Here is a 22,537-nt window from a genome sequence, read left to right on the forward strand (position 1 = left end):
CCATCCCCATGGAGAGCGCTCTGGTTTTCTTCTCCTTCTAAGGAACTCAGTGTAGTAACAACCGTTAACTTGCTACTTAAAAATTGTTTAAAAAGAAACCAAAGGTGACCTTTTCCACTCAGCGGAGCTGACTAAAAGCAATACTTAGCGTGATGCCCAAGACAGCATCTGTATTCAGCCTGCTTACCGTAAGGGCTCCAGCAGGACTGCACTTAGTGGAAGCCCTCCAACAGGAGACGGCAGGGGGACGTTCAGCCCCCGAGTACCAATTTGCCCTTGTTTTTGTTTCTTCCCCTCTGAATATGTTTACAGAGTAAATGCTTTCAGTTATCTGCATCGTCTTATTGCTTGATTTTCTTATGAGCAAAATGGTAAAACCATCTCTTTTGGCCTTTTGTGACCACTGATGATAGCTGTTCTGCTGTTTTGCTTTGGCTTCTTTTGGTGACGAGCATCTTCAGTGTTTCTGATGGAGGTCTCCAATTTAAAAAAAAGACAAACAAAAAAAAAAAAACCAAGAAAAAAAACCCGAAACCAAACCAAAAAGCCTTTTCCACAGGATACTACACATTTCTTGTGCAGTACAGAACATGGCAAGTATTTGAAAGCAGTCATTTTGTTATTCTTAAACTGTTTACGTGCTTTCTTCTGTAGCAGCAATGAAAATGAGGAGGCTCAGATTGTGGGTGTATACACATGTACAAGGTTAGGCCCAAAATATATTTGACGCTTTTTCTTGTGCTGATCCTCTTACCACTGTTAATTGGGTGTCTTGATGGTGGCAAAGACCGGTGGGCTTGGATCCCTGGAAAAAAAAGTACAGGGTAAGTGTTACTACTTGTCATCAGTGTAGGTCTCTGAAACGTCACCAGTCATTTTTCTTCCCTTATGCAAGGGACAGGGTGTTAGAGCTGGAAAACGAGCCATGGTTTATGTTCGACATTAATGGGTAAAGCATGTGCCCAGTTTATTGAAGACAGGTTTTCATTCTTCTCTGCCTGGGCACGTTTTATGACTTGAAGATGGTCTGTCCCAGCAAACACCTGAAGGAGAATGAAGACTTTTGCTTTTTCCTCCTGTTGGGCACTATCTGGAAATGGCAGATATTCTGAGCCCTTTTGAAGATTTATTCTTGTTTTGGTCAGGCACAGGCCCAGTGCTCGCATTGAGCCTTGAGCCCGGTGGGGCTGGGGCAGGTCCCTGGGGCAGGTGGAAGTTGAGCTACGGGTGGCTGGGAAGCTGTGAGTCCACAGCGGGGCCGTACGGGGCAGCAACTGTGGGGGGACTTCCAGCAGCTTGGGCTGATGCGCTGACAACCCTAACCCAGATCCTCAAAATCTCTTTTTGGATCCTACCCAAGAAGATGATAATTTGGTCACTATACCCTTCTGTCAGTCATTCTGAAGAATCTGTGAATAAGCATGCTAATTATCTTTTATTACAACAGTAACAAATGACAATGATGTCTCGTGTCTCTTACTTGATATTCGTACCGTACCTTGTCCTCATATCCCTGCCCCGGCTGTTCTTAACCTACAATGTCAATTCTCATCCCATTGATGGAAGCCATGGACAAGATCTCATCTGGATCATTGGGAGTAGACACAGGTCCCAAATAATACATAACAAAAATAATTAACTCTGCTTAACTGCAGCATATGTTTTCCTGAGAGGTGTCCAACTCATTTTCGGAGAGGCTTAGCTCCATGGACAGTTTGGGATAACAGGCAACTAATAGGCAAGAGGCAATATCAGAAATCAGCATTGTAGGTGGCTTATAGCTCAACAGCTATTTGACTGAGGTTTTTTCTTAGGCTTTTTAGAGACTTCTCCTTTTTCTTCAGAGTAAATCCAACAATTCTCACGATATTGTTTATCTAACCAAAGTCCATGATGTATAATTCAACCTCACTGCGGCAACGTACACAGATCGCCATCTTTCCCATAGTAATTTCCTAAAATAACTTCTTTGGGTTTTCTTATTTTGTGTGTGAATTATTTCATTTATTTATTTATCATTATTATTTTTGAATACCAGTCAGAATCAGTGTTTCCACTTTGCTGAGCTGTGGAAACCAGAAACCCCTTGTGACAGAGCTGATAGTATAAGAGGTTGCTGCGCATAAGTCAGCAAATAATCTGAACAGCATCCGGATGGGATCCCCCATACCTCCTTTCTATAGTGTAAAAGCACCAGAACAATGCATAAAGGCTTCCGTAACCCTATTTGGTCATGTGCTAACGAGCAGCCTCAGGTTGTGTGGTCTCTTGTACCCCTTAGGACTTTCCTGCTTGGTCCAACCAAGAGGCACTCGTGATGGTGCTGGTTCCCACCGAGGCTGGGTGCACGCCTGCTGTGGGACGGTTCATGTGGGCAACATCAAAGCCTTGTGTAACATTAGAGACCTGATCTCTGTATTAGCTCTTAAGCAGAAATACAAAATTGTATTTGTGGCATTTGTGTGGCTTTATACGTGGCTCTAAGCTAGAGTGTATGTGGTATTTCTGATTTGTCATGCATCTGTTCTCTTCGCTAAATCAAAGGAATTGACATTTAAATTGTTTCAGGTCTTGGTTAAGTTCAATTTTACCAGGTGATGTCAAGATAAACATCTGATTAGATCATGAAGAATGAAGGATTCGGACAGAAAAGTGAGCAAAATTGTTTGTTTGTTTTCCTGGAGAGTTTCTGTGCCTTAGCTTCCTTCTCTATCTAAAAATCCCTATCAAGGATTTTCCTGTGTGATTCGGGTGTCTGTGCCTCATGGCTTTGCGGTAAGGATAAACAGTCAGCGCCAATAGATGGATAATCGCCTTTGTGTTATCTTAATGGCATGCTTTAGGGCAGAGCTAGCTGTGCTCCTCAGAGGAAGGAGATCAGGAGTCTTGGGCATACCCGACCCTGCTCCACGCGTGTAGCTGGAGAAAGCACTGCTGGCCAGTACCTGTTCTTATGAAACAGCTAACGAAGAAATCAGTAGGCAAATCTAAAGCCTAATGGCTCTAAAAATTGTTTCTGGTGGGAATAAATCTTTTTTTAATGATCTCATGTGGGTTTTATAGTCAAAGCGTTTATTTGCTCGTTCATAAATTAGCCAGAGGTGTTGCTCGGTGCCGGTCATCCAGGCGGCGGAGTAAAGGCTGGAGAAATTTGTCTGTAATTCTTTGTCTGGTTGAAATGATTCCAAGCTCATACCTATTCAGGTTGCTACAGCTGTTTGGGATGAAGCGCTTCCAGTTTTTGGCCAAACTTTTAGGGAATATTTGTATCTGTCTTTTTTGTAAAGTGAGATGTATCCCTCAGCTGCGTGGCCAGCGCGACCAGTTATTTTCATATCCAAATTGATTTTGGTGGGAATGAAGTATCCGAGAGTGGATCTGGACCTAAATGGCTCCAAACCACCTCAGTGGAGTGAGATATTTTATTCTAATTTAAAGAAGATTTTCTTTAAGTATTTCTTTAATCTGCTCTTTGCTTTTGAAAAATGACTTTTAGAATTCCAGTACTTTAACAGGTTTTTTGGTTTGTGGTTTTCTTGGAGTTTTTTTGTTGTTTTTGTTTGGGTTTTTTTAACCTTTCATTTTGGATCTTTGTTATCAGTCTCCTGTTATTTGAATAACGGCTGTGTGTTTTGTCATCCCTGTCCCAGTATGTGAATAACTACTGTGTGTGCACAGTTTACTTATGAAATTGAGTGACGGCATAGAAAGGTGCAAATTGTGGAAACAGAAGCAGAACTATTGTTGCTGCTCTGGGGTGCCCCTGAATATACCAACAAGCCTGAAAGGTGATTCCCCTTTTTCTGCTTTCACACCTTCACAGCTGCATGAAGCTTCTGGGAAATATTAACTGCCCTCATTTATAGATGAAAAAAAACAGATTTTTCAACCAGGCTGCCTGCACCAACTTTCCATTGATTTTTAGATTATTTGGTTTTCACAGGTTTTCTTGTTTGTTTATTCCTAATGTATAATTAGATAAAGATTTATTTATTTCCTCAAAAACTTATTGCTGTTATGGAAAGGTTTAATCCAAATTTTTTTCCACTCTTACCTCTCTTTTAAAGCCACAAGTCTCCACCAATGAGACCAAATGACTAGCAAGACATTCTTGGTTATTCTGGCTTTCCATTAAATTATCAAGAGGATTTTTAATTTCCTAATCTATGTGTTGTCTGGAAAACTTCTTGGGCTGTTCTCTTTTTCATGGTTCCTTTGAAATGTATATAATAATTGGACCATATAATAATAATCTTCTGTTGTACCTCTTTGCAAAGCCAATGTCATGTGTTGGCCAGTTCCTCTGTGGTACAACATATGGCTTACTCTGTGTTTTCCAAGGTTGACTGTCAGTCTAGACACACATGGATTAAATAGCTGGTAAGAAATATAATTGTGCCATATGGTTTCAAATGTTGTTGAGACATTTGTGATTTTTAAGTCCTTCATATTTTTTGTTTGGGTTTAAGCATATGGTGGTAGTGAGCACGCTGGATAACTTCTGCCACAAAGCAAATGCGGGTTATTGCCAAATATATTTACCATATGTATAGCCATAGTATCATCACACAAGTATTAGTTGGAAGGATAATACACATACGCAGAAATAGCAACAGCTATATTTTTCCCCATGAAAGAACTGCTCATTAAAACATTGAGGAGTAATAACCACTTCTGATTCTTTCCTCTCCATGTTCTGCATAACGGAGTACTACACATTTGCAATATAAAAATAATGTATCCCCATCTACCTTTATTGCAGGAATGACAAATTATGCTTTCCAGTTTTGTCTAAGTGAAAGTTGGGTATATTGCCTTGGAAAATTAGTATTTGAAAACCTGGTGTGAGGGAGATACTATCAGTGTACAATAATGATGGGCTATACTGTTTGATGGAATGATCTTCGTTTGTAATGTTCTTGGCTCATAAAAATAATTTTAGTACTGGTAATATTTCTATTAATGCTAAACATCCTGACAGAACACTAACTAAATTGATTTTATTAATAATATAATAGATCATTAATGACAATTGTACCTGAAAGGAACACAGGCATACTGTAAATGAGCTTTCCTTCCATCTTGCTTACTGTACTGCCATTTTTAAAATTACTTGTTTTATTAAGGAGAATAACAAGTAAATATGTAATGAGAATGTGCACAGGCGCCTTGTGAGAAGTACTGCAGAGTAATAATGTGCTTAAACTGAGTTATGTGTAGCAGTTCCCTGTGGTTCGTCCTCCAGCCGTAGCTGACTGCTCTTAGCAGTGCGGAGAAGGGAGCTTCTTCAGCTGGAGCAATTTTTAGCCTAATAATCTGTTTATATTAGGGATCTTATCTAGATTGTTTCATTAGTTTGAATAATGTCTTTTCAGTCATAATCCACAGCACCTGAGTTACGGCAGCGCTGCGGTGCCGGAGGTGAGCAGTAAAGAAGTCTGCTCTCCAGCCTCTCACGAGCCTGTGGTCTTCCCACTTCTGCGTCCGGCGGCGTACCTGATAGTTGAAAAAATAAAAAAGGTAAACTTTTGAGAAAAAGGGGGTATTTAGAATTAACGCTCTTACTGTTTTTTTAGATTAGACTTTCAGTTTGGTTTTTTTAGCCAGGATAAATATTTTGAATGCAACTATAAATTGGTGTAAGGTAGGAAGTGGGGACTTTTAAAAACGATTGCCATCTGTAGTGGGCTGTGAGCTTGTGGGACTTGCCAATAACTTTTGGTAACTCGTTTTCATAGAAAAAAGTATCACATTAAAAGATGTGAAAAACTTTGGCATACTTAGGATTTTCTACTGGAAATATTTCCTCTAGTAAGCCAGACCTAGAAATGAATAAAAATTATGTAGGAGCCCAAAAATGTGTAAAAATTTGGAAAACTGGAGTTTGACTGTTGGGGAAGAACAGCCACACACACGTTTTGACCCAAATCTGCTGAAGATTGTGGAACTTCTCTAGTGACTACAGAGGTGGCAGAAAATAAAACCAACCCAAAGAAGCAGGAAAAGAATAAGGGGGGAAGAAAAAAAATAAAAGATTATGGTAGACAGGTGGGAGTAGTGAGTCGATAGGACGTGGAGGATTTCTGAGCTTCAGGAGATGTAAGGATGATGCTTAGTTCAAGTGTAGCAATAAAGGGACACATTAAGCAAATGAGAATGTATAAAACCTTCAGCCTTTTGCTTCCTAGGCAGAAACCATCTAGGCTTGGGAGGGATGTGAAGCGCCTGTGTCTTTGAAAGTCTGTTATAATAGATCTTTCTTCTGCTTAAGGAAGAGAGGAGGAGGGCAGTGTGCGGGTGGTGGGGAGGCTCGACATGATCCTCTGCCCTCAACATCAAGATTTGCAGGACGTGGTTTCTCCAGGTCTCATCTTCATCCCTCTGCTCCAGGGCTGGGACTTGCAAATTTAATGACTTTAGTGTGTTATTACAGAAGCTGTGAAACCTTAATCTATGGTCAGTCTTCAGCTATTTAGCATGGGCAAGGGCAGTAACTTTTTGCACAGGTAAATGAACATTTAAACATTTTAAACTGTCCAATCCAAAAAAAAAAAAAAAATTGCAGAAGTGCAGAAACTAAGTAGCTAAAATGCTTGTTATGAATGGATTACATGTATGGGAAGTGCGGTTACTTAAAACCAGTGTGATGTTATTGATTATTTTGGGTTAGAGAGGGTCCTGGCTTATAAGCCAAGTGCAGGAGAAACTGGAGAGGAAAAAGTATGTACTGGTGTGACGTGATTTTCTGAGAACTCTAAAATGGGGAGAGTTTAAGAACAGAAAACATGAGAATTCAAACTTCCTGAAAATTCAGATAAATAAAATATGTGTACGAATACATATATATCTTGTACGTCTTATCTATATCTTAATATTTATATACACAAACTTACAGACGCCCATATATATGAAGTAGAAGGACTCGTGCCTCCTCATGAACAATCCATAGATCCTTTGCTCAAAATTTATTTGCAGTTAATTATATGAATTTCTTGACAACCTGTTATGGATGACACAGTCATCCTTCATGATTAATTGAATCTGCAGCTAAAGCCTGGAGCTTCGGTCTTGTTTTGCAAATGGTTACCACCACCCACTCACCCCCTAAAAAAAAGGAAAAGAAAAAAAGAGCCATGCATAAGCTGTTTGTATGGTGTTTGAACAAAACTGTAAATGAGACCAGACCGTATCTGCTCGTGCTAATGACGGGGCTTTGGCCAGATGTGAAAGCTTGCCCTCAGCTGGCTCCTCAAGCAGACTCTTTGGTTTGCCTTCAGACGCTTGTGACTAATTTTAAGTCCAACTCCTCAAAATCAAGTCTCTGGTCCCATAGGTTGAGTTTTCACAAGGAAACAAAGGGTCTCTTGATCTTCAGGAAAAATCTTCCCAATAAATATTTAACTCTCCCCCCAACTTATATTTCATGGATTGTAATGAAGATTTCTCCCGACGCCTTCAGGTCTCCAGGCAGAGATGCCGTGGGTGGAGGGATGTGGCATACTCAACCGTCCCTCCGGTTTTCCGCTCTCTGTGTGTCTTTCATCCCCAGCTCACTCTCACACAATTATTTTCTTATACCAGAACTTTGCTATAAACTATATGTTTGAAAAACAGAGGGAAAAGACCTTCAGGAGGTATATCTTTATTATCCTTGGGAAGATAACATTTCAAAAGCAAGGCGAAACAGGGAGACAGGAAAATAAGATTAGTGAAAGACACAGTATTATGGACCAGCACAGTGACAGAGACTGATTATAGTTTCAAAGATTCTGTCCTTAAAAAAGGGAAGAGAAAAAAAAATCAAACCCTTCAATCAGAGCATTTCAGAAATATCACACAATAATTTACCTACTATCTGAAGCTCTTGTACTCCCCATGCTGTCTCTAATCTGTAGTAAATTTTGGTTTTGATTAAAAGTCTTCCCAACATGAAAATCACTCTTTTTGTTGTGGTTCTCTTTGTTGTTTTGGGGGTTGTAGTTGGTTGTCTGGTGTGTTGGTTTTGTTTGGGTTTTTTTTTCCTCTCAATTTTTATTTGCTGTATCTATGTGCAGCAATGAGCTGTCTCTCCAGGGATGCTGTTTCTGGAGAGGATGCCCACACCGACCCACCTGCAACTCCCACTTCTCGGTGTCCAAAAGGAGATTTCAAGGGGACAAAGGAAGGAGGAGCCTCCAGACCAAACCTTCAAAGAAGGGCATGGTATAACCTGGCAACTGTAAGACTATCAATAAGACTATTAGAAGCCTTGGTGGAGTCTGGTTAGACCCTCATATAGCAACTAAAAAGGAAGACCTGAAATATTTATTATTACTTCATTATTTGGTTTTAAATAAAAACCTCTTAAAGTATATTTCCCAAATCTGTGTGGCCAGAAAAATAAAGATGCTGGGTAAAGCAAAACATTAGATTTGATTCAAACTGGAAAGATTTCTTATTTTCCTTATCATTAAAATTTTCTGTCCCAAAATGTCCAGAAATGTTTCATTTTTGAAAGTATTAGAAAGGGAAGGGAGTTACCATTGACCCTTTTATATCTATATTCACATGTGCACACGTGTGTGTATATATATGTATGCACACGTGTATAAATACACACAAATCTAACTTATGTTTGTGCAATACATACCACAGAATAATGGGAAATAGCTGAGAAATCTTCAAATACTCGACTAAAACTCGTGGTCCTTGGCTGACATTTCTGTTCAGGTCTCGTAGCAGATGGACAAACAAACATGAGCAACTGGGCTAAAAACCCAGTACTTGATTTCACATCAGGCTGTATTTGGACTGACGGAATTCACTTCTGTTTGCTTATTATCATAACGAAAGAATAAAATGACCCCCCCCAAGTAGAGATGTGTGATGTTTGAGCATTGTGCCAACGATCAAATTTATCTGGATCATTAGGAACACCTATGCGAATGTTTGACTGTTTGCCACAGTAGGTCAGACGGCTTTGATCACTACTGCTAATTTTTCCTGCGATTTCTGCCCCACAGTGTAGACTGAAATAATATTTCAAAGCTCTCCGAGATGACCTGGTGCACCGGAGAGGAGGTGGGTCATATCAGACGCGTGAGTGTGTTCCCCTTTCCAAAGTGCCTTTTGGAGAGCACTAATCCCAACAGCGCTCCGCTTATTTGCCTGCGTGATGAGAAAAATGCCATTTTGGCATCCTGATGCTAATATTGTGATTTCCATTTGTTTACGTTCAGAAAACCTTGGTTGGGGTTTAGATTTTGCTTCTCCTGCGCTTTGCTTAGCAAAATAGGATGCCGCAGATACAACTTGTTTTTGTTTTCCGATTCCTTTGAACAAGTGATTTTATAGGTACTTGAACATGAATTTTGGAGGATAAGGGGGTTGCTTGGCAACTAAACTGCAATATTTGCACTGGTACCTGCGGTGTGGTTTCCCCGCTTCCTGGGGAGAGCGCAGAGCCGGGTGGCTGTGATGTTTCTATTTTTATTCGTTACTCGTAGGGCTGGGTGCCGGGGTCCGATGCTGCTCGGGTTGCTGTCGTGCCCCAGATCCTGAGCATTCACCAGGAGGACTCATGGTCACCCAAATTACAGTCCCTTCCACAGAGGTTTTACAAACTAAGCTGATGAAATATTCAGCCTTTGACCCGTGTCTGCACCTCATCCCTTCTCTTTAAATTTTAGGCTGTCCAACCTTCCAACCAGAAAAGAAAGGTCTAGGACTATGTCCTTCAAAAGTGATCCTTATCTTGAAGAATCATTTTAGGTAAGCATTATTATTATTTAAGGGGTGAAGCAAAAAAAAAAAAAAATGTTGCAAGAATATCTGAATATCTTTTTTTCTTAGACTACCAACAAAGATAGTGCTAAATGATATGCAAAAAAGAGTCTAGTAGAATAAACCACCAAATTTACAGGTGGTATTATTACTGACGGGGACTGGGCAACCAACAGGAGCAGTTTTCAGAAGCCTCTATGTTGTTTTATTTCTTTTTAACTGAGTCTTAAGCTGACAGTCTATCTCTCTTTACTGGCACTTTGAGCTAATCCGCTAATTTTCTGGAATTTAGAAGAGCCAGAAAGTATTCCAAGATTAGTCATGCTACATGATATAATGTGCACACAAAGGGCTATGTTTAATTCATTGGTGATATGCAAACAGTATTTCCAAATAGAAATGTTCTTCCTGTCCTCCTACACCACCATGTCTAACAACAGTTTATACAAATGCTCTTTTGAGGAAATCTTTAAAAAAATAATAAAAAAAAAAAAAACAAACAAAAAAACCCCACAAAAGAAACCAAAAAATTTTTTAAAAACCTTTTCCCTTTTTAATTCTGCTGCATGGACCTTCTTGGGATGCTTAAAAATTGTTTATCCTGTATTGAAGATTTTTTTTTTTTTTTTAAAAAAAAAAGGGTGAAAAAAAGCTTTGCTGGAAATGACAAAAGTTTCTCTCACTTCTATTTGCTTCTCTTTATAACTCTGAAATATTTTGTGCTTGATACAAGCCACGTGAAATAATCTTTACCCTGCTATTTGTGATTTGAGCCCAAGACATGGAAAGTATCAGCTTGAGGTAATGTGAAAACATAACTATGCATCCTGTGTTCTAAGAAGTAAAAAAAAATAATAAAAAAAAAGGCATGAAATGCTCTGTTTGCTGCTAACAGCATCACTTGATTTGCATGCCGTTTTCCTAATTACGTGTCTGTTAAATGAAGGTGGTTTACAAGTGAATGTGTGATGGTGTGCGTTTGCAACAGGCATGGGACTTGGGGAAATCTTTCCTGTTTACGACCGATGTGCAGAGCTTTAAGGGACACAAAATGCAGGAGGTCTGGAAATGTGGCCCGGGGGTGTGGCTCCTCAGGACTCACCCGGACTTGCCCCTGCTAAATAGCCAAATCCTCTTCCTTTAGGCTGTGTATTGAGAAAATACTTCTAAGCGGTGCTAGCCTTCATTTTTGGACAGTAGCTTGTTAACCCTGCTTGCAGCTACTTGGAGAACTTTAATACCGGAGGGCACGGGAAGCGTGACCAAGCCAAGTGTGCCAAGTGATGGAGGAACTGCTCTCCAGGATGAACGTGTGTGTGGAAACCCTTCTGGTTTCATGCAGAAATTGCAGTTGTGCAGGCAGATCATCTAACTATTAAACAAAGAGCAGCTTTGTCCAGGCAAATGTGAGTTTAGGAGATGTGAGATGTTATACCCCCCCAGCAGCACCCCCACCACCACCACCTCCCTGCCTGGCACAGCCTGGCAAGTGGCTGGGGCTGCAGATGGCCACCAGCCAACCTAAGGGGTCTCTTCCCTTTCATTGCCCAAGCGTGTGTTGGTACCCGCAGGCTGTGAATTAAAAGAAGTAGTTGTGAATTAAAAGAAGCAATTGGAGTGAAGTTTTCAAATGTCACGTACTTTGATCCTTCACCTCTCAAACTTTGTGAGCTACGAGCCAGAGAACATAAGCGGGAAGGATGCTTTTCCCTCTGAGAAGAGCTCTAACATTGAATTTATCACAAAGTACTGTTGCAAACTCATTGCTATGTACGGCCCGTAGGTATATCACACTCTCTTTAGGGGAAAAGCAATCAAATAAAGGCAAAAGGACTATTTTTTTAGCATATATAGCCACCGTTTCACATCAGACAGGATGCAGTTTAAAGGGAAGGTCCATCATGTGCTCTGTGCAATTCCTTCAGCTTTGACCTTGAGCCCGTAAAAAATATGGTACAAGTGTTATTTTCTTTTTCAGCATAGGCATTTCAGTATGGAAGGGTTCAGTAATTAGCTAGGGTTAGTTTTGGGAGGTGAACTGATTGCTGCCTCCTACTTTATCCTCCTGAGGGAAATTTTGATCATAAAATTCAAAGGCTGACCTTGGTTTGGGTTATATAAGGAATATTGCGTTTGGTTTGACCTTCACAATCTAGATTGAAAAAGATGAAAGGATTAGCTGAAATTGAACACTACGCCTAGCGTCCAGGAAGGGGAAAAAATAGCTTAAACCCCGGTACGTATAAATTATACATGAGAAGCCTTGTATGCTAATGTTATAATCTTATGTCACCAGGCTTCTTGCATTAGCTGGATGTGTAGGTGTCTTATTAGGTGAATACTAGCAGTCACTTTAAAAATAACACACGCAATGAATAGTCCTGGGGGGGGGAGATATACTTTTTTTTAATAACCTTAAAACCTAAACTGCATAAAATATTTGCAAAAAGCACATAGTTTTACATAAGTACAAGATTTGTCAGTGCGCTGTAGTGCTTTTCCACCCGATTTTCCCCCTCCCCTGCGCGTAACAGCAGCAAACTCCTATAATTCCAAGTGTAATGGAGGGAAAAGCACCGTGGTCTCTGTGCCCTCCGGTTAACACGATGAGCTGAAGGCAAAGCTTTGTCACCGCTGCTGCGTGGCTCGTTCAGGCTCCCACTGTGGCTGTGTCACCCTCACCTGGGGTTCCTTCCAGCCGGCGTCGCCGTAGTCTTAAAGAAAGGTACTTTCGGTAGTTAACTTGATAGATGGCTCCTATCAGACAACTCTTATCCCATGAACTGCAACTGAGACACCCCAACGTGAGAAAAGGCAAATAAAGTTTGACCCTAAATAACTCCAAGATCTGCAAACAGCTCAGATGTTGAATGCGATGTGCCTTTTCCCCGCTCCTGCTGGGGTGCAGGATCACTCGGCGCAGGAACGCTCTTCTGCAGAGATGCAGATTGCAGGAGCCGTTCTTACAGCTTGGAGTATGATTTTACGATGCGCTTTTTCTGGTTTAGTCAAGATTGTTGATCTTGGTATAAATGTTATTTTTTGAGTGACAAGAAATATCAGGGTAGAAAGTTTTCAGGTTAGAGAATGCGGATTCTTAAGAACTTACTGTTACTTATCTCAGAAAAAGCATGTTAAAACTTTTCCTAGATTGAGCTTTTTTTCTTTGTCTCAGTGTGCAATATCTGATGGTCAGTATAGTGGCATCTCATGATAATGTTATGTAGAATCATTGCTTTCTTTAAAAACTCATAAATTAATAACAGTCATCATGTCATGTAAAAACGACCTATATAATTTTTTTTTCTTGAATCTTTTGGGTTGGATGCTTTGTTGTTCAACCTGCGTTTTCCTGTCCTAAAGCCTTCCACTCTTATACCAGGTACCAATGTTTTCAGAATAGTTGATATACCTGTAAGTCAGCAGACCATGATTTCATTTTGTCTCTTTGCAATCCCCAACTATTTCAATTTATTTTTTTTTTTTTAAAGTCTTGCTAATTCCATTCCCCAGGACTCGCATTGCTGATACGGTGCCTTTGGCAAACTGCAGCACCTTAGCTGTCACAGCTGGGATTTTTATCTTGGCAGCAAAAAAACTGGGCAGACATGTACAATCTTAAGCATATTTATAGTGCTGATTTGATTTAATGTTAGTTCTGACACAGAGGTGCTGACTGTCGACATATAATATGCCTATTGATTAAATCAGGAGAGAGAAGACACCGATGATAATGGAAAAAATAGAAGTTCCCCAAGGATGGGCCAGAGCTGCTGTGCTTACCTGCCTCCCCCATGCTTCCCAGGGGTTCTTAAAATCTTCAAATACAAATTAACCTGTAAAAGTAAGGGCCAAAAATACTGAGTTTCAACTTGACAGACGAAAACCCTGGGCCTGGCCGCGTGGTGTTTTCCAGGGCCTGTGTCCAGACCGCATGTGCCCTTTCTCTGCGTATTAATTTTAAGGGCATTTCAATGTATTTTCTAGATTTTGCCATACATCTTTCTGGCATGTGCTGTGAGAATGTGCCTAGAGCGATTTCTATTTCTGGATGCAGTAATTCAATAATATTTTAAAGCAGCATAAAAAGAGGGTTGGCCTGCTCTTAATTGACCACCGAGCTGGCTGTTCATCACAAGCTTGGATAATCTCCTTTGTCAAGAAGCCCAAAATTTGGGGGGCCTGTTCAATTCTCGGGCAGGTTAAACTTGTAGAAATATTTTAGTCTGAAATGTGCCTTTTACTTGCCAGCATGTTTGGGGGTTTTTTTGTTGATTTTTATTTTTTTTTTAATAGTGTAACCTGGTGTGAACTGTCTCCCAGCTTGAAATGAAGGAATAAGCTGCATTCTCCTATGCCGACTCTAAGTGATGCTCAGGGTGCTCTGAGGGAGGAATGTTCTCCGTAGACTTAATTTTTCCTGCTTAATAAAGGACTAACACTTAACTAAGTGTTAATCTTTTTACTAACACTTAAATTAGTCTAACTTAAGTTAGTCCTTAATGCTAAAATAGGCTAGACATGGTGAAAAATTATTAGACCATAACAATAAAAGCATAAAAGGGAAATATATATTTATTAAGAGGAATCGCTCTATATTACATATCAATAAGTACATTGAGTGCATTAAAGGACAACATCACTATGTCCCCTTACCATCACTTTGGCAAATGTTTGCGGTCAGACCAACTCGTGTGGGTGAATTCCCAACAGCCGAGAGACCCACTTGTGCCCTGCGCTATGGCACCCCTGGGAAGGTGCTGTTCTGGGTTCCCAGTGGAGGGGAAGAATTGACTAAACTGGACTAAAACCTAACGTGAGCAGAGAACCGTGTGACCCATTTACTACATTGACTGTCATCCATAACTCAGGTTATGTCTAGCATGAACTTGTAACTGGAAATTGCTCACCTTCCCTAGAATTTGTACTGGGCAAAACTCTTGTTTAGAGGTTTGGAGTTGGTTAAAATACTGCTTGTTATACACCTTCCTTCTTTTAACATGAAGATAGTAAGAGAGTGTGGCACCATCACTTGACTTTGCCATGCTTGTCAAACTCTCCATATACATTTAGGTTAAAAAAAATGCTTCATTTTTTTAAGCACAGAAAGCTAGAAATGATAATATTTGCTATTATGAGATGTCTTTCAGAGTTAAAGATGAAAGTGCCTGTAGGAACGATTAATTCATTAATCAAAGAGAGTGTAGATGGGGCTCCGTTAATATTTTTCTGAGATTTTTTTTTTGTGGAGAGCTCAGAGAGACTTGAACTGATAATTCATATTACATCTAAAAAGGCAATTCTTTTTGCAGGGGAGAAAGTTAATGCACAGAGATAAAAATGATTATGGTTTAAGGTATCCAGTAAGTCGGTTCAGACATGTGAATTCTTAGTTTGTTCCCTTAAAAACTAGTCTGGACTCTTTAATGCTGGTCTGCATTACTAGAAAAATCTATGATAATTCATATTAAATTTAACTGCGGTGTTTCCATAGAGATGATGTTTAGCATAAAAATAGCTGAAACATTTTGACATTGATTCTGAGACTATAGTTCATAACATCTTATTTTAATACTATTACGAACCCTCAGCAATGCTAAAGTGTAGAAATAAATCCTTCATTTCAATAGGACAACTTGTGTAATGAAATATATTTGGGAAGATAACAAAATTTCTCTAATTTAAAATACAAAAAGACAACTTCTCTACAAACTGTAATATGGTAACTTAGCTTGTTACATCGAGGATGAGTTAAAATGAATATTGTAACATAAATTTCCACGAATGAGTTAGGAGTTTATAGGTCTGTCAAGTAGGGCAAGAGAACAGAAAACATTAGTTAATATAGATGTTTGAATTTTGTGGAAGAAGTCAGCAGCATTGATTTTGGTTAGTTTACTTTATTGGTAACGACTGCAGGATTATTGTCAGAATAGCTTCAAGTGTTTCTAGAGGTGAAACAAAATTATCTCCCTGAACAGTCTGCTGAGCAGCCGCTGTGAACAGAGTTTTTTTCGGTTTCATCCTAGAAAAGGAGCCAAATCTGATGAACATGCTGAAACCGAAGATTCAGTGATTATAATATCATTACACAGGAAATTTAGTTTGGGTTATTTGCACCGCATGGTAGATTTTAGCAAGGTAGAGTTGGAATAGCAAGCTGAAGGAAATCCACAGAGCTAAAATTACAGGATAAAGAATGCCTCTGTTTTAGTAGGGAAAGAAATGAAGCCTTCAGCGTGGTGATGCCAGTGAAAGGTAAGAGCTGGGCTGTGGTTGATGCAAATCATCCCGTGCCCGGAGTGTGGGCTGCGCTCAGGGGTGGAAAGCCTTCCCCAGCTGTGATGCAGCAGCCGGCACTGCTTAAACACCCGAGAGGTTTGGGCAGGATTGGATCATCCCAGTAACTCAGGGCGCAGCAGGGTGTTGAGCAACCTTCGTGTGATGATACGAGTGGCCGTGGTTGGGGAGGCCGTTCTAGACTTCTCTTTCTTTGGTAGCGTATGGTTTTGGATAGGTAGTTCTGGTTTGTAGATAGTTGCTGGTGCATCTGAATGAGAGTAATTTAAACCCAATCAACTTAGGTTAAATGAAGAGTAGAAAACCCCACTGATGATGGAAGAGGAGACAGCTGAATGGGTTATTTCTTGGTCATATGTGCAGATGGCCAATCTGAGGTTACGTATCAGCCACTTGCATTCAAGATCAGAAACAGGGAAACTCCGAATTACTGACATACTCTACTGTAAATTTTACCTAGAACCCATCATTTGTATGCATCTGGGAAGCCTGGATGAAATTTAACAATGGATACTCACTTGAACCATGCATATGTTCAACCAGCTTCATACAGGTGCAAATCTGGAGGGAAATAGTCTAAACTGGATTTAGGATCGCTACAGTAGGATGCGTCTCCAGTTGACTGTAGCGTAGAGCTTTTTAATTTGCTTGCGTTAAATACCATATGTTCTCTCTTTGTGCCAAACACTATACCAAACATTTGCATGCTGTTGTCAGTAATATTTCCTTTAGGAGTAATGCCATGTCATTTAAATACCCACTCTCTAAAGCTCTGCTTTGTTTCTGCAAAATGTATTGCTCACAGACAATTTCAGTCTAGGAGCAACACGACTGTTGTTCCTTCTGGGTGCAAAAGCACTTCCATAATTCAGGCTGTCAAAAAAAGCATGTAGATATGTCAGCAATGTCCCACCACTACTTAGCTATGGTGTGTTTTTATGCCATTGTATTGAAAACAAAAAGCTTTTCTGGGGGAATTAATTCGTTTCCTTTTTAACTACATGTCCTGATTCAAGCTAATATCCTGCTGTGCACAAATACCCCCAAAACTTAAAATTAAATTGTTTTGGCTTCAGGAAATTAAGATTATCAAGTGATTAGTGGACTATGTGACTAATTAGGACGTTTGACTTTCATTCCCAGTGAACACCCCTGCCTGGTGAATCTCTGCATTGGTGAAATGAGTGCAGCTATATCCAGTCGCTCATAAAGGAGGTGCTAAAAATGCTTTGGGATCCCTCGTTAAAAAGCACTTCAAAGGAGCAAAAGCAGCATGAGCTGCGGTGGGGTTTGGGGCTGGAAACCCTCATTCGCGGGGATCCACGGCTGCCGCTGGGAACCGCTGCCGCGGCTGGGGAGAGAGGGCTTCACGCAGCGTGAAACCCCTCCTTGGGGGGGACCCGCGGCTGCCGCTGGGAACCGCTGCCGCGCTTGGGCAGAGAGGGCTTCGCGCACCGCACAGGAGGGGGGAAAACAATTACAAGGGCGATTTTGTAAATTTTTCAGAGTGATCTTCAGAAAATCTGGCACTACATGAGGTGTCTGAAGTGGCAGCGATGCTGATTTCTATTCCCAGTCGCTCGGTACCCGAGGTCCCCTTTTGGTGTGCTAACTCACCCCGTTTGGTCCAGTTCTGCTTCAGCGGGAGCGGTAACTTCACTGGGTGTTTGGGGACTTACCGGTGATCTGCAACATTAAAAAAGAAGGTATCGAATAGGTGCGTTCTCTAAATAAATAGAAAATTAAAAATAAAACAAAACCAACAACAACGACAAAAAACCCCCACAAAACCAAACAACCTTTAGGGGTGTGTTTTTACAAAAAGAGCTGAAATATTTGACTGTATGTTGTCATCCTTTAAAGTGCTGTTATTTCTTACTAAAAATGATAAAGTAAATTTAAAGCAGATGTTCTAGACAATTGTGAATTCTAATTTACATGTTTGGGGTTTTTTTATTGCCTGTGCTAATTTTGCTTATTTCTCTTTCTCTGACATATATGCACTGCTTATACAGTCTGTTAGAGATCTTTTTATAAAGAACTCAACAAAGATTACACCAATATCTCATTATTTCTGCTTTTGAGTCTCCAGATAATCACAAGGAACTTATTTGGGTACTAATGTGGAAGTTGTTAAGTGGCTGTGCATGACTTCCACTGAAAATCAGCGCTAATTAAAATATAATTATTTTAAATTGCCGTGATACTTCAGAAACAATATTAGAAACACGGAAGGGGAAACCGAATGAATTGATTTCAAATGAGATCCTCATGTCGTCCAGGCAGTTATGGTGATTTCAAATGTAATTCTCCTGAAACAGGGGGTAGATAGGCAGAGGTCAGGTAGTGCCTGAAGCAAATTAACAGCCCGATCCAGTCGCGTTGTGAAGCGTTGCCAGGATCCACGTGGACTAATTGCTGTGATTTGTCATTATGGTAGCAGAGACTTTGGTCTATCAGGCACTGATGCGCGGTCTGCTTTTCGCCAAACTCTGCAATTAAGAACCAGGGAGCAAGAAATGCAATAAAATCCTGAGGGTAAGGCTTAAAACAGTGCCAATGTGCAAAATGAGCGTGGTAGTTTGCTGCTGCGGGGGGGACCGTGGAGGTTCATCGCTCCGGGATGTTTGAAAGGGGATCGCACAAAAACGTGAGCAACAGGTCCACAGTCAGACCCTCCCAGGCAGGGACTGGTGTCCACAACCCGCTAAGCAGTTTACTGACTCTTTACTTGCGGTGATCGTATCTGCAGCCACTGAAAAAGTGGCTAAAGTCACAAAGGAAATGATTCCTGAAAATGTAAAAGCTTTAATTTTAAAGCCTTTAATTTAATATTAATTAATATTAAAGGTTTTATTTCTTCTGTTTCTGTTAATATATATATTTTTATTTTTTTTTTAAGTAGGAAATAAGTTACAAAAACTGTACTCATATCCAACGATGACTGGAAATACAACGGTACAAAAAAAAAAAAAGACTATTGGCACCTGTGTCTGTAACACCTCCGCCTTGTGCCACTTAGATGGACTTAAGAGGATCCACTGCTGTATTCCTTTTCTCTTAAAATCACTGTAAAAGCAGTAATAAAACAGTTGTGAAGTGAATTTTGAGGAACTCCTAAAACTGTTCAATTTTAAATTACACTTGTGCTACTGGAAAAAGCAAGAGATGACTTGGAAGGGAGAGAGTACGCACATAGGGGACATCTTGCTAAAAGGAGCGCTCTGGCCGGGGGGAGTTATGGTCATAAGGTTTATATACAGGTAACGTAAAATTAAATACATCTTCCTAGCCTTGGAAAGACCAGGCAAAGGAATATAAAAAAAAATATTCTCAGTTTTGGGGCATAAATGATTAAGCCTTGGGTCAAGTTTTGCACAAGATCTGGGACTGGATGGAAACAGGTTGAGGAAACACCGTGTTTTTCTTTGTAGAGGAAATATGTGCGATATGCGCAGCTGTAACTGCTGGGATCGTTCCTGGCAATTCACTCACCCTACTGTCAGGGAAAAGATTTCCATTTAAAGCAAATAGGATCAGATACTTGTTCTTGCTATAAGGTTTTTGGAATACATTTCTCTGTTTACGTGCTTTTTTGTTAATATTTAAGACGCCAGGAAAAAATGTAAATATTAATCTGTATCTTGTTTTTTTTCTTTCTAATTTTATTAAGAAAAAGTGATAACCAGACTTTCTGTGAGTTTTAGGTTGAAGCAATAACTTACAGTACAAAGTGCAGACACCCTAGGGTGAGGAGTTTTTAGGAAAAACTGGAAAAAAAAAAAAGATAAAGCTGAAAGCAGTAGTTCACTATATATATATATATTTTATAAATGAAAGAGACGACATCATGCTTGGTGGCAGAGGAGGGGCTGCTTGTATTCGGTGTTTCGACAAATGTGTTCTGTGCTAATTTCTAGCAATCCTTGATTATCCACAGTGACAAAAAAAGTAATTGTGACAAGTGGAGGTGTGGAAAGCATTAGAGCTGCAGGGTTGGAGCCACCAGGGCTGCTGCTCGCTCTTCCCAACAAAGTTTTGTCTTGCAAAGAAAACAAGAGGCACTACTGAAAAGGATAAGGGGAAACCTATTCTTGAGGTTTTACTATTAATCTTGAAGATTGCAATGTAATCTTGAACTCTTTTCAACAGAGCAATAAGAAGCAATCTCTGTGCCTAGATTTTTTTCCTTTTTTTTTTTGTTTTCGTATTTTTTTTGTTAACAGTCCTGCAGTTTCAGACATCCAGAGCTCTTTGAGATAATGGAGGGGAAACCCTGCAGATTCAGTGACAGAAACGGCAATTGCTATAACACCAGGGCTTAGGTGTCTTACATCAATCACATCACGCTCGGGCATCAAGATCTGTGGATTTTGAAAAGATGCCCCAGAGGAGGGAACCTCCATGAAAGAAAGGGTGAGCTGCAGCACCCCGGATACGGCCACAACCTTCCAACTTCTTCACAAGGTGACACGTTTTGTACCATTGGAACTGGGGAAAAAAAACCCGACAGGTGGAATAAAGAGCAAATTGCATATGACGTGATGTGAGAAAGACATGAGCTTTCAGTGGAAGAAATAAATGAAAATTCAGAGTATTTCTCAGACTGGAACAGAAAAGTCTCTCGTGAGACTCAAAAGGTAGTTCTGAGAAGTTCACCTAGATGAAATTGTTCTACCAAAAATAGGGGGTTAGTTAATATGAAAAATATCCATAAGTTCTCTAGTTGCTCCAGCTGACATATGTAGGACAAACAAACGTAAATTTCTATTTTAATTCGTATAGGGGTATTATTACCAAGCAGCTTTTGTTTGTAAACCTGATTTTTGTAATGATCAGTAGTTTGGGAAGCAGATGGCTCTTGCCTGTTAGTCCAAGCACCTTTGGAAAATTGTGCATTCCAGAATAAGAATAAATAACGCCACACTGCCTTCAGTCTTCTGTTTTGAAGAGTCTTTTTACTAACAAATCCCATTGTTTATTTGTAAAGTGGTAGTCAGAAATTGTGAATCTCACAAGGCCGGTGGTATTATTAAGGGTAGAGACAGCAACCTTCTTCATTCATTTGCAGATTCAGCCACTTGCTTCCAGGTGGGATCAAGAAGCATCTCTGTTCTCTGTGAACTCAGCTCAGACTCCTCCGATTTCTCCGATGGCCCCGTGGGACAAAGCTGGAGTCGGGGATGGATAGGCATCGCTCTTCAACAGAACTGCAATTCTGCTGGAAAAAGCGCTGACTTTGCACTTTCAGGGAGAGGCGGGAGTTGTAACGGAGCTTGGCACAGCCAGCGGGCATCAGTCCTGTACAATACTACTCAATAACTTCAGCCTTGAAGTATGTTTTCCTTTTTCCGCTGTGTCTCTCAACTCAGTGCTTACAAAGCTGCGTAAGAGCGTGTGTTGGTGTTTACTTCTTGGGAGGCAGAATTTCTGAAGCTTTTCCCACTTTTGTTCTAGAAGCTTTGGGGAGGAGGGGGGAATAGAAAGTTTCCTTCTTATAACCGTGTGTAATTTGTGTTAATTTGAAGTTACTGCCTCAAAAATTCATTTGACAAGCTCAGCCTTTACTGCGGCAGAGGATTCATCTCACAAACCCGAGTGTGTCCGTAGGCTTACACGCCAATCTGACACACCGCAAAGTTCCTGCTATTACCTTTACTGTCAGATGGTGGAAGCTGGTACCCTTTAACGCCGTGCGGCTGCCTTTGACTACGATCAAAAATTTAAGGTGGCAGTAAATAATGAAAAAGCTTTGTTTTCTCTCCAGCTCTGAAGAACAAACAAAGCAGTGGTGGGGAGGGGGGAAACAAGAACATTAATTTTTAAGCTATTTCTTTTCTTGCTCAGCCTGGGGGAGATGGAGGAGAAATCCAAAGAGCTCAACGAAGAGATGATGCTCCTGCATGCTTCTCCTGTGACCTGGTCCTGCACAGCGCTCTGGTGGAGCTCGGGGCACTGGTGTGTGCTCACCCAGCCCGCAGCCACGCAGGCGGGCTTCCAGAACTATACATTCATGGCTATTTAGGGGGAAAAAGTCTCCATTTTCAGGACATATGTCATCCTCTTTTTCAGAGAAGGGATCAAACTCAAGTTCAACCTACCTTGAGCTGGCACAGGAAAAGGAAACTGTGAGTTAGACCTTGTCCCCTGAGTGAAAAACTGAAACTTTCAGGCTTCTATGTTTTTGCTCCCCTGACACTGGCAGGTAAGAAAACATAAAGTCCCTGTCCCCTAGAGAGTTCTGCCTCAGCTGCTGCTTAAAGAGCGTACCTATGGCATTGATTTTCTTTGAATTTGTTTTTCCTTAGACCACCGTTGAATTTGAGACTATACATAAATGGCAAATAGGGACATTATAAATGGATTTTCATATAAAATCCTAGGGCAGCCTCAAGGAGAAAAAACTTTTATTATTATTATCATCATCATGAATCTGTAATTTGAAATAATGTATTTGGTCAATATTGAGAGCTTT

This window comes from Charadrius vociferus, unplaced genomic scaffold, assembly GCF_000708025.1.
Source record: "Charadrius vociferus isolate BGI_N301 unplaced genomic scaffold, ASM70802v2 scaffold104, whole genome shotgun sequence".
Lineage (NCBI taxonomy): Eukaryota > Metazoa > Chordata > Aves > Charadriiformes > Charadriidae > Charadrius > Charadrius vociferus.